This window comes from Corvus brachyrhynchos, unplaced genomic scaffold (genome assembly GCF_000691975.1).
Source record: "Corvus brachyrhynchos isolate BGI_N302 unplaced genomic scaffold, ASM69197v1 scaffold97, whole genome shotgun sequence".
Taxonomy (NCBI): Eukaryota; Metazoa; Chordata; class Aves; order Passeriformes; family Corvidae; genus Corvus; species Corvus brachyrhynchos.
In genome coordinates this window covers 2,358,181-2,377,790 of record NW_008239758.1, presented here as the reverse complement: position 1 = coordinate 2,377,790, position 19,610 = coordinate 2,358,181, and the positions used below count along the sequence as shown (strand labels likewise).

General features: G+C 43.2%; 1 protein-coding gene across 1 annotated transcript in view; it reads left to right on the top strand.

Annotated features, from left to right (window-relative positions):
- LOC103621258 (fibrillin-1) overlaps positions 1-1,672 on the top strand; it is a 127,317-nt gene extending 125,645 nt beyond the window's left edge. The window contains exon 63 of the mRNA XM_017742633.1: positions 1,554-1,672. The gene's annotated coding sequence lies outside the window, so the exon portion shown is untranslated. The remainder of the gene's footprint in view (positions 1-1,553) is intronic.
- Positions 1,673-19,610: the final 17,938 nt, after the last annotated feature.

Sequence of the window (19,610 nt, the reverse complement as noted above, 5' to 3'; positions counted from 1 at the left end):
CTGAGCATGACAGAGCTGTGTGTTACAGAGCACAGGAGAGCAAGGCTCATGCCTGACAGCACAGCTTGTGTAGAGTCTTGAGGGTCCCAAAACTTTTTTTTTCTTTTCTTCATATTTTTTTCTTCCAACAGTAACCCAAAATATGGGAATTAACCTCATTAGTATCCCCTTCCTTGCTGCTGTGGAGTGAATCTGCTTTTGGTGCAGTAACTTCCTGTGGCCCAAACAAGCACTTACGATGTTGGTATAATTGCTGTGAGGTGTGACAAATACTGAAACATTGCTCTGAGTTAATGGCAAACCCCTGCAGGCTCTGGGAACACAGGATTCAGCCTCAGGTTTTAGTACCTTGTGGTCTCCACGTGTTCACGTTGTACTGTCTGTAACTGTATATTCTTAGGATACTTGTCTGGATCTCCTGGGTGTACCGCAGGGAAGAATCCATGTATGAGGTTTTTCCGTGACAATGCCTTCATATTCCTTGGCAATCCCAACTCTCCAAACAGTTTGTGTCTTTTTTAGCTTATTTAATGAATCGTTCAGGGATTTTTTTATGTTGCTGCAACACATTTAGATAATCACTGAAGAATGCTTTGGTTCCTCCCATGTCTTGTGCTGTCTATGTCTGCATCCCCTGCTCAGGCACTTCCACAGTGCACCACATCGTGAATCAGGCTGCAAGAAGCAAAAACATTACTTTTAAACAAAGAACAAAGAGCCATATTGTTTGGAAAAAGACAATAATGCTCTGACTTAGTACTTATTCTCCTGTAACCTGGATATTGAGGTCAGAGATGCTGCTCTGTACTTCCCAAATGGAGTTGCTTATGTGTGCACACACCCACAATGTACATAGGTATTTATCACAGAAAATGGGGAACAATAATATTCAGAACTTTTTGAAGCAATTTGCCACATCAGACAATAATAATCAGACCAGCTTCATTTCAAATAGTAGCCATTTTCAGCAAATAAACCTGAACTGACCTCAAACTCCTACAGTGCCACCCTTGGGAAGTTTGGAAAAGGACTGGTTCAGAAGGTAGCAGTCTTTTGTATCTACAGCTGCTTTTATTTTTACTTTACTACTTGTTCCCGTACCTTACCTATATCTAATATTTAAATGTGACTGTGTAGGGAGGAATTTTCAATGCCTGGAGAAGGTGTCAGAGCTTGATTCCTTACTCTTTTTCCTTTAATGTTGAATAGCACTATGAACAAGAGATTACTTGACCAGATTGTTTGCTGCACAAAGTTTTATTCTTCTCAGTTATTTCTGGGGAAAAAAGCTACCTCCTCTGTTTCTCTGCTCTCCAGAGTATGAGCTGACATGGTATGAAACATCTTCTGTAGAGTAGCCTCAATGTTGCTGTTTTGTGGTTGTAGTCATCTCCCAGGGACCACTGCCCCAGCCAAGGGGGAGGACAAGCCCAGTTCTCTGCGTCCATCTGCAGTGGCAGCACATTCAGCTAATGTTCATGACCTGTGCAAGGGGAAGGCTGGACTGTACCTGAGGATAAAAGTTAATGTGGTATATTCTGCTTCTTTTCCAGATGAAAACGAATGTCTCAGTGCACACATTTGTGGAGGAGCATCCTGCCACAATACTTTGGGAAGCTATAAATGTATGTGCCCTACCGGATTTCAGTATGAGCAGTTTAGTGGAGGTTGCCAAGATATCAATGAATGCGGTTCTGCACAAGCCCCATGCAGTTACGGTTGCTCAAACACTGAAGGTGGCTACGTCTGTGGATGTCCACCTGGCTACTTCAGAATAGGACAAGGGTAAGGGATTCTCGTTCTAAACTAACAGATACCAAGGGGTCATAGCCTACTCCTTTCTTTGCAGTGTGGAGCAGCAGAACCAGGGGGATTGTCAGCAATTAAAGAGGGATAGGATTGGGAAGGCGCTCCAGAGCTGGGTGCACCTACTGATTTTGGAGATCTGCAGGGGAGGGTGGGTGGGGAAAGGTAACCATGGAAAGGGTGGGTTTTAATGCTTGAAACTGAAATTTGGTCAGGGCTACCAGGTGCAATCCTTCTATTTCAAGCTACTGCTTCCACCTCTCCTGCACACCCCAGCAGCCTTCCAAGTCCTCTGAGCTTGTCAGTTGGGAGCTCACACTCTTTGCTGTGATTCACTTGTCTCCTTAAAGAAGAAACAACAAATAAAACATTAATAATAACACCCCCTACCAGCTGCAAAAAGAAATTATATTATACAAGTGGTTTTACCTGCTGGTTGGAATAACAACTCTGTATGTTCTCATGTTCTTGTATCTTCCATATTCTTCTGTGTTTCAAATTAATATTTTTTTAATGTCTGCTTTAACAAGAAAAGCAATTTTCCCTTGCCCCAGTGGGAGTGTTAGGGCTGGGCATCATATAGGACCAATCAACCCAAATGGAAAGCAGAAAGATCATGGCTTAAATTTTGTAAGTGACTAAAAGCTTTGGGATGCATTATGAAAGACCTCACTTTTCAGATTTTTCAGCAGTTATTAAAAATTGGTCTCTTTAAATGTGTTCCAGGCTGGAAAACAGAAACTGCTAACAACAACTCAGAGCTTAAGCCTGTGTTTTTAAGACTGTTAAATGTTGGCAGGTCTCTCTTGGGCAAAAACCCATGAAGGCAGATTCTTGAAATAAGAGTGGCCTCATTGTGATTCAGTGAGAATTTTGTCTGTTGACTTTAGCAGAAAATTTTCCTAGGAAATGAATGCAACATAATTGCTTAATTATTTGTACTTTCAGTCCCCCAAATTCAGCTTTTGATAAGATCTGTGTCTCGCTGGAGTTAATTTTGAATTTCTTCCTTCCTCAGACACTGTGTTTCTGGAGTGGGGCTAGGCAGAGGTCAAGGACAAGAGCTTTCACTCAGTGGAGAAGTAGATGACAACTCCCTCTCTCCAGAAGCTTGTTATGAATGTAAGATCAATGGCTATCCCAAGAGAGGAAGGAAGCGCAGGAGCACTAATGAAACTGCAAGTGAAGCAGAGGTAATTGACCCTTTCTGGGGGAGAGAGTTTGTGGCTGTCTTGTGAAAGCTGGACTCAAAAGGAGGTGTGCCAAGAGACAATATCTCAGGAAAAATCTACACCCTGAAGTAGGCCAAAGCTGGTTTTGAATGTCAGGTAGTGTTTTTGTCTCAGAGGTGATGTAGAGCTTTGCTTGCTTTCCAGATGAAAATGTTTCAGCTAATGTGCTGCTGCCTGGAATGTTACCATCCAGTCAGAGGTGCAGAGTGAGGCCGCTTTTCCAGCACTCTGCTGTACCTGCAGGCTGCCGTGTCTCCACACTTAAACCAAACGAATCTTGCAAAGCAGAAAATCCCATTGAAATGCTGTGGCTCCCTCACAGACCCTGCTCTCCTTCACACGTTGTTCTCTCAGCCTGTGGCTCCCCTGGCAGAGAGGTGGAGTGTGCCTTGTTTGCTCTCTTTGTAGGAGGCTGGTCACAGGCTCCCAACATGGAGGGGCTTCATCTGTCAGGCAGCAAGGCCCATGCACAGAAACTTCCAGTACATGCCTCGAGCTCCTCTTACCCACACAGGGGTGGTGACAAACTCTGTACTTGATCCTGAGGAGTCCTAGGCCCATAATAGTGGATTTGACAGATGATGTTACAGAACTTCCTCTTTAAAATCGTTTAATTAGTAATGAATGAGCTGGGCAAGAAACACACACAGGCACGTGTGAAACGCTCGCTGACAAAGCCAACTGACATCCTTTGTTCTTATGCAGGATCAGCAAGAGCTGGAGCCGCCAATCAGTCTGGCCAGCTGGGATATTGAGAAAGCAGCAGTCTTCTCCATCAATATCTCGGATCTCAGTAACAAAGATCGCATCCTGGAACTCCTCCCTGCCCTCACAACACTGACAAACCATAACCGATATTTAATTGACTCCGGAAATGAAGATGGTTTCTTTAGAATCAATAAGAAGGACGGGATAAGTTACCTTCATTTCACAAAGAAGAAGCCAGTGCCTGGAAATTATTCATTACAAATCAGTAGTATTCCACTCTATAAAAAGAAGGAACTTAACCAGCTTGAAGCGAAACATGACAAAGACTACCTCAGTGGTGAGCTGGGAGATAACCTGAAAATGAAAATTCAGATATTGCTTCATTAATTCATCAACCAAAGACCAAATAATTAAACCAAAGATAGATAGGTAGGACTGAATATTCCTCCCAATCAGATTCTCCATATCATAGGTACAATCTCACATGAGTACATTTGTATGAACGAGCACTATCATACTATTACATAAAAAAGGTACAGGATGAATACATGAGCTCAAAACTACCACTTTCTCAGGCTTTTACGTGTAGCTGAGCTACCTTGATATGTTGAATCTTGAAAACTGGGACTTTTATCATTCGAAGTTGGCCACTGATGCTGAGACACGTCATCATTTCAGCAGAGGTACAAGAATGTGCTTTCAACTGATGGACAGCTCTATTTTTGTAATTCTTAAACTTCGCTTCTCCAACTACAACTTACTAGGTCAGCCATTTATGATATCCATTTGGTGCTAGTAAATTTTCAACCTAGATTTATAAATGCACTGTAATATTTACACAACTTAGAAGCCAAAATTGCCATTATTCAGTCTAAATACTTCAATCAACCAAAGTTAGCTCAGTAGTTTATCTCAGTTATGCCTATAATACATTACATGTAAATTAAGTGTGTGTATACTGTAATCATGCTATTTTTATCAATGAAGCATTTGTAAACTAGATTAATAATACCCTTAATGTGAGGGTTTGTAATGGTGCTTGTAAGACCAACTACTTGTTAACTGTATACACAAACCTGATGATAAAGTTTCTGTGACTTGCCAAAATGCACTGAGGTCAGTAGGGACCATTAAACATTCTCAAAAGTCAGATGACAATCAGTGCCATCCTACACCATGACATATTGTAACATGTCAAGAGTACCCATAGTCATTCATATCAACAAGGGTTCAATGTCATAAATGTCACAATAAAACAGTTTTTTTTTTTAGTTTATTCTGTGGCCTTGTGTTCTTGCTAAAAGTGTGATAAACTGCATTCTTCTACTTCAGGCATTGTCAGTAGGGTTGTCTGTGTATCTGTCTGTGTGTCCAGGTGATTCCTCCTTGAAGGTGCTGCTGCTGTTCATTCTTCATGCAAAGGAAGAACAGAAGAAGTACAGAAACCTTCACAAATCTAAACAGCAGTGGACCTCTCTCAAGTTACTGTGTGGCTCCAGAAAGGAAGTGAGAACATTTCCAATGACATGACTTGAGTAGTCCTGTCAATAAGTAATTTGATAGCTAAAGCATGCAGAAGTGGATTTTAAATCATTATACAGAAAACACAGTTAAGTGTGAAAAGTCTTTGTTTGCTAAAACTGCCTTAAGATATTCCATTCTTTTACTCCTACTTCAACAGTTACTGTCAAATAATCCAAGAGTGATAGCAGTGGAATAATCCCATACCAGAAGCCATCACAAGATGCAGATGGGTTTTAATATCAAGTGAATTATTCAAGGATGTGGATGTTCCTGTATATGCAGATGCCGTGGTGTATCTTTTAGCAGCAGCAGAACGTTGTACTGAGGTGTGATGCTATAAAAATCTGGAAGAAAGAAGTGCTGGAAGTGCTGCTGAGACAGCACTGTAGTTGATAGAGGGAGCATATATTGAGCTATAATAGCTTTGGAAGGGAAATGTACTCCTATAATTCACCCCAAATTGTATTGTTTTCTGTAATTAGATTTCAGCTCTCTGTGATTTCTTCTGCGTAACAAATATAACTATATAAAAAAGGAGCTTGTGCACAGGATTACTTTAATATTTTTAATAGACCGTGTCTGGATTTTATTTGTGTGTCAGAATGTTGAACGGTGTATTTTTTTCCACATGTTGCATAACTATGGTGAGATATAACCAAAACTTTACAGTTGCAAATGGCACTCATATCAGCAGGTTGGGAATGATTTTTAGTGCCAGCGTTCATGATTGTATAGCTTATAGTTAAGTGTACAGTTTAAGTATTTTTTCTCAGCCCCTAAACACTGAGAGGAACTGAGAAGGATGATTTCAGAAAGACCTGTCAGGAGTCTGTCCAGTACAGTTGGTTTACATTTAAGCTCTATGTAACACCTTATGATGCCAAAGGTTCTTTGACTGTGTTCCAGCAGCCCCAGCATTGCCCACACAGTTCTGTAAATTGCCTTTGTTATGCTTCAGAAACAAGAAATCTTCACAGTAGCTCTTACAGTCATTTTAAAATGGAAAAGCCAGTCTCACAGTACCAATCTGCACATAAAAATCCACTTTTTTGTACATTATTCATCTGTCTCTTTGCAGCAGTGCCCTTTAACTGGTGTATAATTTTTGCTTCTTGGTTTTAGTTGCTGTATATGTATGATCATTTCCATTAGTTTGAATTTCTGCAGCTTCCTTGGCGTCTCAGTGAAGCACAAAGGTTGCACAATAACATTGCACGAAACCTGCAATTAAAAAGTGGTTTGTAACTTGCTGTGGGATTTTGAAATAATCTGCTGTATTTCATTTGATAGTGGGACCACAGAATGACTCTAAGCACAAGACAGACTGAAGCAGAGGTCTTTCTGAATGTGTATCCTTTTGCAATTAAAGGATATTTTTCAAATTCAAGGAAATAGCAAAATGCTTAAATATTTGAAATAAGTGTGTCTTCCCTCTGTTGTGATTGTGCATATGACTCTGCATAGATGATTGCATGGATAATAAGTCTAATTTTTGTTTAACAGAGTTTAACAACGGTGGCTTGTTACTGTACACAGCAAATCATTCTCTTATTGTGTGTTGTAACAGTATCTTGTAAACTTGACAGCCCACATGTATTTTGGCAGAACACCACTGTTTCCACAGTCTCTCTTTTAAGCTGAGTTTCAAAGAACCCCAAGTGTTTGCTTTCTTATGGCAGGTCTTAAAGGGTCATACTCAGGTTTTCTCTAAGATAAATATTCTGTGCTGTGATTCAAGTTCAGCTTTGTGCTTTGGAAGAGCTAATCAGGTCAAGACTCCACAGACAGGCCTGAGCTGTTTGGAGAGCAAGACACCATCGTTCGTGTCCAGCAGCTGTCTGCACCTTCCTGGGCCCAAGTTTGGCACTGCCGGTCTCCGCCAGCAGCACCGCAACAGGTAAGGGCATCACAGGGCACCAAACCTGCTGCTCTAGGCCAAGCTGGGGGTGCTGGCACTGGCATTGCAAAAGCTTTCTCAGCACTTCTAAAAATTGATGTTGGCTGTGAAGGAATGGCCACTTGAACCATTAAAGCCTCACAGTGCTCTTGTGGATCTGATGGTTTCTGTCCAAATTAGCGAAGCTAACAGCTTGTGTTGTGCTGCTACTTTCTGAGTAGGCACCAGATGAAGAGGAGAGACCTTCTGTTCACTGTGATGAGAAAATCTTGTCTTTTCAGTTACAGAAGGGAAGCCAGAGTTCAGCATTGGATGAGGCTGGAGCTGCAGGAGCTGTTCACCTCTCTCAGTGCCCCCCAGCTGCCCTGTGGCAGGTAGGACAGGAGCTAATGGGACACACCAGTTTCAAAAAACTGGGACATCTGGACCCAGGATCTTGTCTGCTTCACTCTCTCCCCAGAGCAAATCTTACAGCTTTCCTGCTTGCAGGAGTGGCCAGAAGCTAAGGCCAAGATATGATGTACACCAGATAAATCCAGTAAATCTGGGTTGGCAATGTCCTACCAGAGTCTTTGCCCAGAGTAAGCCCTCATGTTATCACAATCTTGGCAGAATAGCACTTGGCTAAAACCCTTGTGTCAGGAAAATCCCAGAGCTTCTAGCTGTTGCCTGTGGCCTGAGCATGTTGGATGCCTGCAGAGACCCGTGCAGCCTCTGTGTGAGCTCCTGTGGTTACACAGAGCTGTGTGGAGGGCTCTGGGTGCAAACCGTATCGGCACCACAGGTCTGGGACGTCACATTAACCTGCAGGGTCATGCTTGTTCAGGATGCTGTGAGAACTTGAGACGGGGCAAGCAGACAGGTGTGATTTGGGGCAAAATATGCCATCATTTACACCAATGAAAATATAAATGATTACAGAGGTTGCAGTAGTAGCAAGAGGGAAAGCAGTAGGGAGAGGGCAGAATGCTGCAGTAATTCCGTGGCCTAAAGCACCCCAGTGCATGTGGCTTCTGCTTCACTCACATGTGCTGGTCCTGCAGCAGCTCTGGTGCTTTGTGCTGCTGAGTTGTCCCTTGCAGGTCCCCAGGCAGGTGCTGCTGGGGCCAGCAGCTGTCCCCTCAGAGGGGGATGTGGCCTGGCTGCTCTTGGAGCAGGCAGAGGCACTGCTGGTGCCAGGCCAGTGGAAGTGGTCGGCAGCAGGGTTCTGTTTGCAGCCCCATTCAGTGAGCGCTTCACCAAGGCTGGTGCTGCTCCTGGAGACTTTGAAGTCTGATCCCACTGGAGTAGGCTGTGTGCTTTGCTTTGCCTGAAGATGAGACCCTCTGTGCAGCAAAAACGTTGAAGATGTCGATGACTTCAGCTCTGACAAATTCCAACAATCTGCTTCTGTTGTCCTTAAAACTTGCCAAATATTTCACACCCTCATAACAAATGCTTTTGAGGAATATCATGCCCAAGCCAATTTCTCAGTTTCTAGCTTCCTGTTGAGTTCAGGAGAGGAGCCTTGGGGCCAGAGAGGTCAAAGAAGTGTTTGTTTTTGTATTTTGCGCTCTCCTTTCTATTTCTACTGTGCCATGCAGCAATGGCAGGAAGTGTCTGTGGAGGCCCAGGCTGCCTAATCAGTGGGAATGTGCTGGCAAAGCTGGGCTGCAGCCTCATGCTGGTGCCAGCCAGTCCAGTGTGTGCCATTGCTGTTTGTTTGTGTACAGCCAAGTCCTCAGCCTGTTTAGACACGTGCCCATATGTGCACATAGAAATGTAGGTGGTTTTGTCTGGAGAGTCTAGACAGATACTGTATTTCAGTACTTCCAGGCCAAAGGCACACTGTGATAAGCCTTTGTAAAATACCCAGGAAGGGCTTTTCCCCTCTCTTGGGCTGGACCTTTCCCTTGCACGTGGCAGCAGTGCCGGCCCAGCCCTCTCCCTGGCTTGGCTTTCACATCTGCAGGTTTGTTTGTTTATGAGCTTCTCTATGGCTCCCAGGGCTGTAGGATGTTCCTCACTACACCCTTGTGAGGTTGGGATGTGTTTATCATCCTTATTTTACAGGACAGGATCTGAGAACCAGATGTTTTGGTTTGGGAGAGCTCACAGGCAATGCCTGTTCTTCCAGGAGTAACTCCAAAGCACTGAGGTGTCCCTGGAGAGGACAACAAGGAGCCGCAGGGGCTCATCAGCTATGACAGCCCCAGCTGGCACAAAGCCATGGGAACTGCCCCTCTTCACTAAAATGCATCTCAGATGGAGCTTGCTGGAGCCCTGGCCACTCCCCACACTCTTCAGAAAGCCAGGAGCATGACCCCGTGCCCTAGCACAGGGCCCCTGGAGAGGCTCTTCCCATAGGTACCCCACCCAGGATGCTGCCACTGCAGGTGCAGCAGCACCAGTTTAAAAAAAAAGCCAAACCAGTGTCAGTGCCTGGTAATTTTCTACTACAAAAGAGATTTTGGGTAAGTATCTAGGCCAGCAGGCTGCAGGGAGGTGATCAAAAGTGACACTGCTGGTGAGCAGGACCTGGGCTCTGCCAGCCTGCCTGGCTTGTCTCTCAGAATGCTGGATGAACCAGCCCAGAAAACAGGGCTACTGCTTAGTTTTCTTTGGAGGTTGATTCTTTATCCCTGTAATTTCTGTGTGAGGTGCATCAGGGTGATTTTTTTTTTTGGGTCTTTGACAACCCAGGAGAAATTTTTTTAAGCAGCCCATCTGGGGCTGAGTTTGACTGTAGCTCCAGTCCAGTACATGATTGAGCTGGTGAGCTTGGACCAGTAGGAAGGCTGTCTGGGCTTCTCTGTGTGCTTGCATCTCTGTATAAATGTGTTGTTATTGTAATCATAATAAATACTAGAGCCATGAGAAATGTCTATAACCCAACCCAAACCAGGTGAAACTCCCTTGGTTTTGGGTTTCATTACAAACTCAAGACTCAGGCCAGGTTTGTGAAGGTTCATGAACCTCTCTGAAGTTGGGCTGAGTTTCAAGCAATAATAGGCCAAGTTTCAGGCAAATCTAGCCCAAGTTTTGAGGAAATTTGGAACAAACTTTAGCTGAATAAGAGATGATTTACGGTTCTAGATTGAAACCATACCAACCATGGACTCTTTGCTTGGTTTCAACCTGTAACCAGGAAATCTTGGCACTTTGGCTGAGTTTCACTTTGATTTTGAGTTTAGACCATAAAAACAAACCAGGTCAAAGAGGTGAGTCCCAAGACAAATCATGCAGAAACTGGTTCTCAGTGTGGGAGCCTGTGACTGCACTGAGCATGCCTGTTATGCTGTACCACTGCAGGTTATGCTGTGCATGGTTAGATGTGGGCTGTGCTGCTCCACTAAATCACCCAAATAATTAAGCCTTCCCCAGACTCTTAATTTGAAGTTGCATGTGCAATTTCCAAGCCTGGAGTGCGCCGACTTCAAGTTTGGCTTATGCAACAAAGATCCAGTCCATACTCCATGTTTGCATTCTGAGGAGTAAATTCAGCTAACAAGGGAATTAACAAGTAAGTTCAGGAGATGAGGCAAATGGTCCTCATCCCCGTATTGCATTTAAATATGGCTCACATCAAGGCAGATAGTGGGGAAATCGACTTTCTACCTGAATTGCTGAGATTCACAGCGATGTGGTGCCAGTTCTCCCAGTCTAGAGGTACCCAACATGATTATGGGTCTCAACTTGTCAGTGCTACCAGCTCTGCCATAGCACAGATACCTTAAAGATGGAAAAGACCTAAAAACACTTGTCAATGCAGATTTCTTCAGATTCATTCAGGCATTTTAAAGGAATCTTCTGATATAAAGTTGACTTTTTAAATAAAAAAAATATGTATTATCATTAAACCCCTTTATCACAAGATTAGTTTTGCATCAAACATAAACTGTAGATGGAAAATATTTGAGCAGGAGCTGGAGTCAACTATCAGGCAAAATACGAACTGGGAATGTAAGTGGTGGGTCCAGAGAAGAAGGTGGTAGCACAAGTTGCTGCTGCTTTGAGAAACCTGTGATGGAAGGGATGGGCAGGAAGAGAGGGGGAAGGTGTCAGTGCAGAGCAGACAAGGAATATGAAGGGAACAGTTTGTATTCACAACAGTGCAAAGCTGAAACAACAGGAGACTGGAAGAGAGGAGAAGAGGAATGAACAATACAGTAGCACTGGCTCTGCAGGGCAGCTGCTCAGAAGACTTTCTGATGTGAATCACCAGCCATCTGCCTTTGTGGTATTCAGCTGCTCACCAGATCTGGAGAATCTCAGGTGGAGTCTTAGGCCATGAGAGCTGCTGTATGGCATGGAAAAGTTTCAGTGAAGGATAGTGGAGGTCCTGAAGAGACCAGGTCTTTAAATCATGTATCGTCTGTGTGTTTCATAGTTTAAGACTGAAAGCAGCACCCAGCAATGGAAGGGGAAAAAAAAGGCTGAGAAAATCCACTACACATGTGCTCAGAGCAAAGGTAAGGAACCAGGAAGCAGAACTGTAATTCAGAAGTTCACTCTTCAACAAAGCCAGCTCTGTGTGAATTTGTGTTACACGTTTGCCCCATAATATGATTATATCATTTAGGAGACTGAATTTATTGCGGGTCATGTTGTGACCCGTACATAGGCCTACTGCACAGTCCTATATCCCAAAACATGCTGGGAACAAAAGTGTTTTCTGCAGCACAGATAAACCATGGGAGGAAATTGTGGGTCCCAGTGTGACTGCCAGGCCTAAGTTGAAGGCCAAGTCTGGTGGAGTTGCACAACCCTCTGGTCAAAAAGACCAACTATTTGTGTTGGGCTCATTTGTGCTAACAAACAGCACAGTCTTGAATTCCCCACAGACCAGCCTGCAATTTATTTAAAAAATAGAGAATTGGTAAAGGATTTATGCAGGGGGACCTCCCCATCAGCCCCCTAAGCACTAAATATCTCATGTCCTGTATGATCTCTAACAAGGAGCAGTCCTACAAGAGAAGCAGCTGAATATTTTCTTTGAGCACCAGCTGGGAAGGCGGGGTAAAAAAAGAAAGAAATGCTGTCTTTGGTGTCAGCTGAACCCCCACCCCTGCAAAATCTGCAATTAACCAAACATCATTTGCTGCCAGTCTCTGCAGTGCCACCAGCCCGTCCCAGCCAGACACACTCTTCAAATCTGCTGCAACAATCTAGCCCTGAATGATAAACCCAGTTATTCTGCCATATCCGAGCTGCTGTGATCTGTGCTGAAGCTGCCTCTATAGCATGTGCTGCTTCAGCACAGTCACATGTCAATGGCACCTGTCTCTGCTTGAGCAGCAGGAGCAAAGTGCCCCAAGGCTGGTGTAGAGCTGCCTAGAGACAGCTCCCATGCAGAGACTTCAGCCACGGGCCTGCAACCACTCAGGTCATTAATGCAGAAATGGCATTTTCAAGGCAGTAGTGCAAAGGCAAGTGAAAGACCTCCAAGTGCCAGAAAGAAAATAAATATTAATGCATGGAATTCTGTTCTATGTGGGAATGGATCCTGACACTAGTTGTTTTGCCTTTTTATTTACTTGGAAATGAGAACAAAAGTCAAATCCAGGGTTATTTTGTGTTCCATTACTCTCAATACCCAAGATCTGCCCTTCTTGGGTAGATACCTTTATCAGAAAGTAGGTTTGGTGCAGGATCACTCTACTTAGGCTTCACTGCTCCAGAAATATGTCAGCAAACTCATGACCCAGGGTCCTGCTCAGAATAGTTGAATTATGTTTATAAAGTCAAACAAGAAAGATGATGTTGATCAAAGTAATATCAAAATGGCATGGAAAATGAATTTTGAATGAAACACACAGATAAATCATGTATCCTCACCAATACCCTCCCTATGTTTCTTATCCCAGTAATTGAGACCATGTGTTGTGCCGCAAACAATAACTATGGGAAATTACTCACAATTCTTCCTTCATAAACATGGGAAATGAAAGTGATGGGAAGTATGATCATCTTAATTTTTTTTTTTATGTTAACAGCTCCAAATTATTAGGGTGGGAAGAAAATGTCAATAGAACATAAAAGTGCTTTGTATAGTGTTCACATTTGCTCATACTTTCAAATCCACTGTGGCTTATTAGTTCATGGGAAAAATGACAAAAAGGAATAAAACCCAGAAAATGAATCCAGTATCAACATCTTGCCTCTATAGTAACAGAAATTGTAACTTGTGGGTAAAAAGTGACAATATTAAGAAATGTTTGTTGGGCAATTATGGTAATTAACCCCCTCCTTTCCCCAGTACATCCAGCTTCCCATCAGTCTGACACATTCCTGCACATTAAAGAGTGCCCATTGGTCTGTGCTACTCCTTGTATTAAAAGTCTGGAGCTAGTGAGGGCCTTAACCTCTGTTTCAAGAGTTTATTGCTCAGCTGTAAAAATTCTCTCAGGGCTGAAACTTGACAGAAAAATGTCTCCGCCTGGGAGGAGTTTCTGTTCGGAGTTTGGTTTGAATTAATTCAGCTCTTTTCCACTTGCAGTAGGACAATGGAGCAGGATTCCCTCTCTCCTTTTTTTCTTTTTAAATAAAGTGACCATCGTGCCAGGGCAGTACACATGGCAGGCAGCACTCAGACCACAGACCTCTCTGCAGCTTTAGCACAGGGTCAGTGCTGGCTGCTGCAGCAGCAGCCTGGCCCTGTAACGAGCCAGGTTCCATCCCTTTGCTTGTGCAGCTGCTGGCTCCGACAGTGGCTTCAGCCAGATTGGTGCTGAGGCTGCTGAGGGCTAGCTTGGACACGGTGCAAGCTGGCAAAGTCCACCCTTGCTGCTATTGCTTGAGGGCGCAGCCCACTGCGGGGCAGAACCACCTGGGCTACACCTCCCTGGGCTTTTCGCAGAGCTGGGCAGCACGTATGCTCCTGTGGTGGAGGCACAAGTCAGTCCCACTCAGTTGCAGACTTACAGTGCAGTACTGGGTTGGTAGGTTTCCCAGATGAAGGGCTTGGCACAGAGAAGCTGCTCTCTGCAGACCTTGGCCTGAGCCAGGGGATTCATTTCTAGAAGCAAGAGTGCAAGATCTATTACACTTCTGCATGGGCTGCCTGCAGGGCTGGTAAATCTATTAAAGCAGTCAACACTTTATGAATGAAGTCCGGCCCCACCAAAGTCAATGGCAAAACTCCCATTGATTTCTCTGGAACAAGATTTTTACCCCAAATCCTCAAAGTGCCCCTGGGATCTCACCCATGTTCAACACAGCCATCCACAGCTCCAGCAGAGGAAAGGAAAACAAAGAGCAGAGAAGAGCCCTGCTTCTTCCTTAGCTGAGCCTGTGTCCTGCTCAGATGGATGTGCTCAGATAGATATGAGAATATCACTTTGGCAGTACTGACAGGCCTGGGTGTGAGATAGGTGCTGTGCAGATACTTTGGCACAGAAGCAGAATTTTGTAAGTCAGTGGAGTTTTGCTCTGAGCTCCCAGAGGGTCAGAGCAGAAGTAACATACAAATAAAAGTTTTTAGGTATGGAGATGGAGAGATGTCCCACCCACCCAGGAAGGCTTTGACCTGGGGCCAGTAATCCAGCCTCCAGTCACTTCTTTGTGTGCATTTAGTTGACTGAACAGCCCCTTGCTATCATCTAGAACTGCTTATAAAATTAAATGTTATTAAGCATAAGGGCAGACTCATAATGCTTGCCAGTGCTTATTTCAATAACGATGCTGTGCTTGCCACTCCACAGATCTGATCTGTCACTGGAGAACTCAAATGACCCATAACTTAACATATTTTATCCAGCTATAAATTCAGGCAGTTTCATTAACTGGACCTGGCACTGTGTCATATTTTGTCCACCTCTTTTACAACCATTTAACTGCCTCCTGCTCTTACACTTTCCCATCACCCCTGCACATATGACCTCTAGTGACAATATTTTGCCATCTACCTGAGTAAATTAACAAGTAAGATCAACTAAAAAATTTAATTGCTGTTATGTAAGAGCTGTTCCACCAGTTTCTTGTTTTGCCAACTCTCCCATACCTTACTATTTTCTAAGCTGACGGAAAGGTTTTCCCCATTTTTTGATTCAAACAACATTTTTTTCATGGCAGGGGGCTTGAACTAGGTAATCTTTATGGTTCTTTCTACCCCAAAGCATTCTATGATTCTATGACACTGGCAATTAAAGCTAGTTAACAGGAGACTGGCTGGGGCAAACAGCTGCAGCCAATAATTACAGCCTCTTCTCATTCCCCTACTTCCTGAGTGTTTGTAGCATTGCTGAGCTGGTGAAGAGAACATGATCAGTTTGATCTACTGAAGTTGTAAGTTCTGGTTTTTTTCTAATCTAACCTGTTGTTATAGGTGGAGCACGGTCTCTCTTTGCAGGTTATGGGCCAGTTTGGTTGCTAAAAGACTGAGAAATAACCAAAGAGTCATGCAAAGCTTAATTTTAAGCAGCAGCTCAGAAAATCCTTCTGTCTTAGAAAAAGACTAATCTGATTTTCTAAGACTGAAAGGGTTTCTCAGGAAAGCTTTATTTTATCAGTGAGGCATGTGGGGGAAAAGGGATTGCTCTTGACTGCTCTTGCTGTTTAGTTTGTGTGCTGAAAACACTAAGGGAGAGGGAGTGATATCCAATCTGAGAATGATATTCCTCAGTCACAGTAAGGCAAGCAAAGCTCTGCAGTGCCAAGGCCCAGCTGCTCTCCTGTCCTTGGCCTTTCCCCACAGCTGGGGAAGCACCCGTGGTACAAACATCACTGGCAGATTTTGGAAGGCCCTGTCTAGGGTACATCACTGCAAATGAAAGGCTATATCTAGATTCCCTTTTCTTTTTGTACTGTTCATGTCTGGTAGATGGGGAATTTTTGCTCATTTGTGTGTTGATAAAGTGTTTGTGATACTAAAGGAAAAATCGCCCTCCCCTGAAATTTAAGCACTCATGCTCCAACCTCCTGATCCTTGATGACTATTGCATTAGTCAATTTGTGGCTAGCCCAGTAACTCGATAGCAGCGAATTATGTAGTTATGTGGGAACTCTGGGTTTTGGAACAGGCAGATGTTCCCAAGCTCAGGCCCAGCACTACTAGGGTGTGTCATCTGTGTGAGGCATTTAGTGGAAAGAGAGCTGCGAAGCCACAGTCTCTGGTGCTTTCTGGAGGACAAAATACAGCAACAATATTACATTAAGGTAAGAATGGGAACAAACAGAACTATTTCAGCACCAAGAACTTTTCTCTGTAGTGAGAGACTGATTGGTAACAGCCTGGTGCTTCTTTGTGCTTTCTAATGCATTCAGACTTCAAATTTACTCTGGAGAGTAAACTGGATTGTGATAGAGCCAAGAAATAAACAGCTAAATTCATACAAAACATTCAAAAAGATAACAACATGGCCTTTAAAAAGAGCAACTTCAGTGTTACTAAGTCCCAGATTCTGTTCTATCTTCCATATGTGTGCAGTTTGATTCACTGAATGTCAGGGATACTGGCCTGTGGTGGACCCTTACAGCCAGCTTTCAATTCTGAAGGAGGTTTTTCCACAGGGCCATTCTGCAGTACATGGAAAGGTCTGGAATTTAAGATATTTTCGTAAGTCACATAGCAGGAGTACATTTGTCTGTGTAGGTCCCTCTGAGTTCCAAGAGATATAATAGTGTTGAGCTGTTTTATTTTTATACAATAGCAAAAATGTTGGCTTCCATCTTATGCTTATTGATGTAAATAAACACATGCACTTTGTAAGAAGTGCTTGAATTACTGTATGGCTGTGTCCAAGGCTACCATATCAAACAGGTCTTTCAGAGCCAAGATTCTTGTCCAAGAAACCACCCAAAACTTTACAGTTGAGGTATGAAGTAACAATGGAACCCACTGATTCATCTTTTGATGAAACCAGGAGTGCCCAGTATTGCCCAACAGAAGGTTACATAGGGCCCTAATGAAGTGTTTCTCTTGCATAAAAGAGAACAGATGTGGCCCATCTCATGAGAAACAGAGCTGTGACCTGCTGTGAGTTCCCACTGGGCAAAGTTTCCTTCAGATCTGAGACGTTGCTCCAGCTGAGTCAGAATATTCCTCTGGTACCACCAATCCTCCAAAGGCCAGATTTCTAGATTCAGATCTGGCTTGCTGTAGGCTACATTCTTCCATATTTCATTTAGTTAACATATTGGCAAAATATCTTTCAGCTTTGCAAACTGTTGGAAATCTAACTGCTGGCTGAGGAACTCAGCTCCAGGGACCAACAGGAACTGCTCACAAACTGATTCTGCTTTAGGGGCTTATGGTGTATCTGCCATGGAGAAGCAAGTGACCAAGTTTTGGGTGACAAGAGAGATTGTGAATCTTTCTGCTGTACTCTGAAGTAGAACTGGAATTGTGTTAGTTCCTTAAGTAATTCCAGTGGCAACAGGGTAAAGTAGAAAATCTGGTCTTCGCACTGATGAAGAAACCTGATGAAGTGGCTTTTGTGAGCTTCTACCAACTTCAACAGGCGGGTGTGCTATAGTGAAGAGGCTTCTGGGAGGCACAGACTAGGTGAAGAGAAGAAATACTGACACGTTTGTTGCTGAGTGAGGATTTCTAGATTAATTTCTACATCTCCTAATGAACTAAAGTCTCAGGACCAAGCCAGACAAGGGAGCTTATAAATCCAAACACTACCTTGAGTAAACAGTACAATACCTGGTTATGCACCAGGGTTTTTCTGCACTGAAGTAAGCAGCATGCTGACAACCATTGCAGTTAGAATATATTGATGCCAGTGTTTCAGGGGATCCCAGTGCTAATGGCCAGAACAAACCCAACTAGCATGATGGGGCGTGCTCCCACTGGCATTCTTGTTGCCTCTCACCCCACACTGGAATAATTTGCTCAATGCTATTAGTTGCTATTCTGAGTTCCAAACCAGATCTTTATTAAAGCTTCCAGGAAAGCAAGAACACTGTGGATGTCCGCAGGGCCTTCAGTACTGAAGTCACAGAATAAAATTATAGATGGAAAAGACCCATCAGGTCATCTACTCAACCTACCAGCCAATGCTGGGATGTTCTCTGTGGTGTGCTTTTTCCTTTCTTTGTCTGCATCGAGCCAGAGGGGTTTCCACAGCTTCCCTGGGGAGAGTATGACATAGCTGACTAGTTCTTGCCCTTAGGAATAACTTTGAGCCTCTGAATAATAGAAACATTCTACGTTTCATTTTGATGGAGAAAAGGAACTCTGAGAGAAGGTCCCTCAGTCTTATGACTATACTGTATCTCAGATGTAATTCTATATTAATGACTTCTTGTATGCAGATCATATGAGGCCAATGCTGTGTCCCACCCCACAGCTGTCTCTTTCAGCAATTATTCCTTAGACAGATTTTTGTCATCTCTCAGTAGTAAATAGTGCACAGACCCTGATCAATTGCATTTCACTTGGCAAACATTCAGAATTTGCCCTGACTAGTGTTTGAAGTGTCTGTCTGACTCTCACTCCTTTTAATTGTGCCAAAGTTCTTTGGCAATTTGTGATCTCATGTCCCAGAAACACATAAAAAACCATAATTCCAACATATTTTCCTTAGGTGAATTTAAACCACTCAACACATGTTTACTAAAACCAACTGCACTTATAGATAAAGGTATCTTGACAGCTATTGATTTAATACTTCCAAATGTTTTCATTCAAATCCCTTGGGCACCTACTGTCGATCAAGCATAACTTTCTGGCATCTCGGTCTCTTGCAAAGCAATGCCTCTGGCCAAATAGATGAATGTTCTTTTTGACCTTGAGTATTGGGCATTAATAAACATGAACACAAATATTTTTTCAGAGGGAATAAAATACTTCCATAGCTATTAAAACATGCAATCCTCTGACTTTTCTTGAAGACATCTGTGCATAGAAACCGTTTAATTGAGTATGAAGATAGTTTTAAAGCAATGCCAATACCTTTAGCATTTGGATGAGGGCTGTATCAGTTTCACAGTTCTCAGATGCTGAAAATTACAATTAGCATGCAGGATAACTTTAAAGATAATAGTTACAGAGCTATGGAATGCCATGATTAATACCATTTGGTGATTGTTTGAGCAGTGCTTCACACAATGAGCAAGGATTCAGAGGAAGCCTTTGTCTGACTGCCACTTTGGCTATGGGAAAGGGGGGAAATCTGAATACCAAACATGTCTTTGTTAGCAGTTGGATGTCATTTTCTTTTGTTCAGCTTTTGCACAGTGCTCTATGTAATGTAGGAACATAATAAAGCTTTGCCAGCAAAAGCATCAGACTTTGGGAATATGCACATACCAGTGAGACCATGGAATGTACTTCTATCAGCAGAAGAGGAAACTTAGTAGACCTATGAGGAGACCTATGAAAAAGGTTTTCCCTGGACTATTGGCATGTGCTTTATAGTGCTAAGCCAGCAGCTTTGCTCTTAGGTGTAATTTTGATTCTAATGCTTAACTTATAAGCACTTTTATTTGGTATCAGTTAAATACAGCTCAAATTA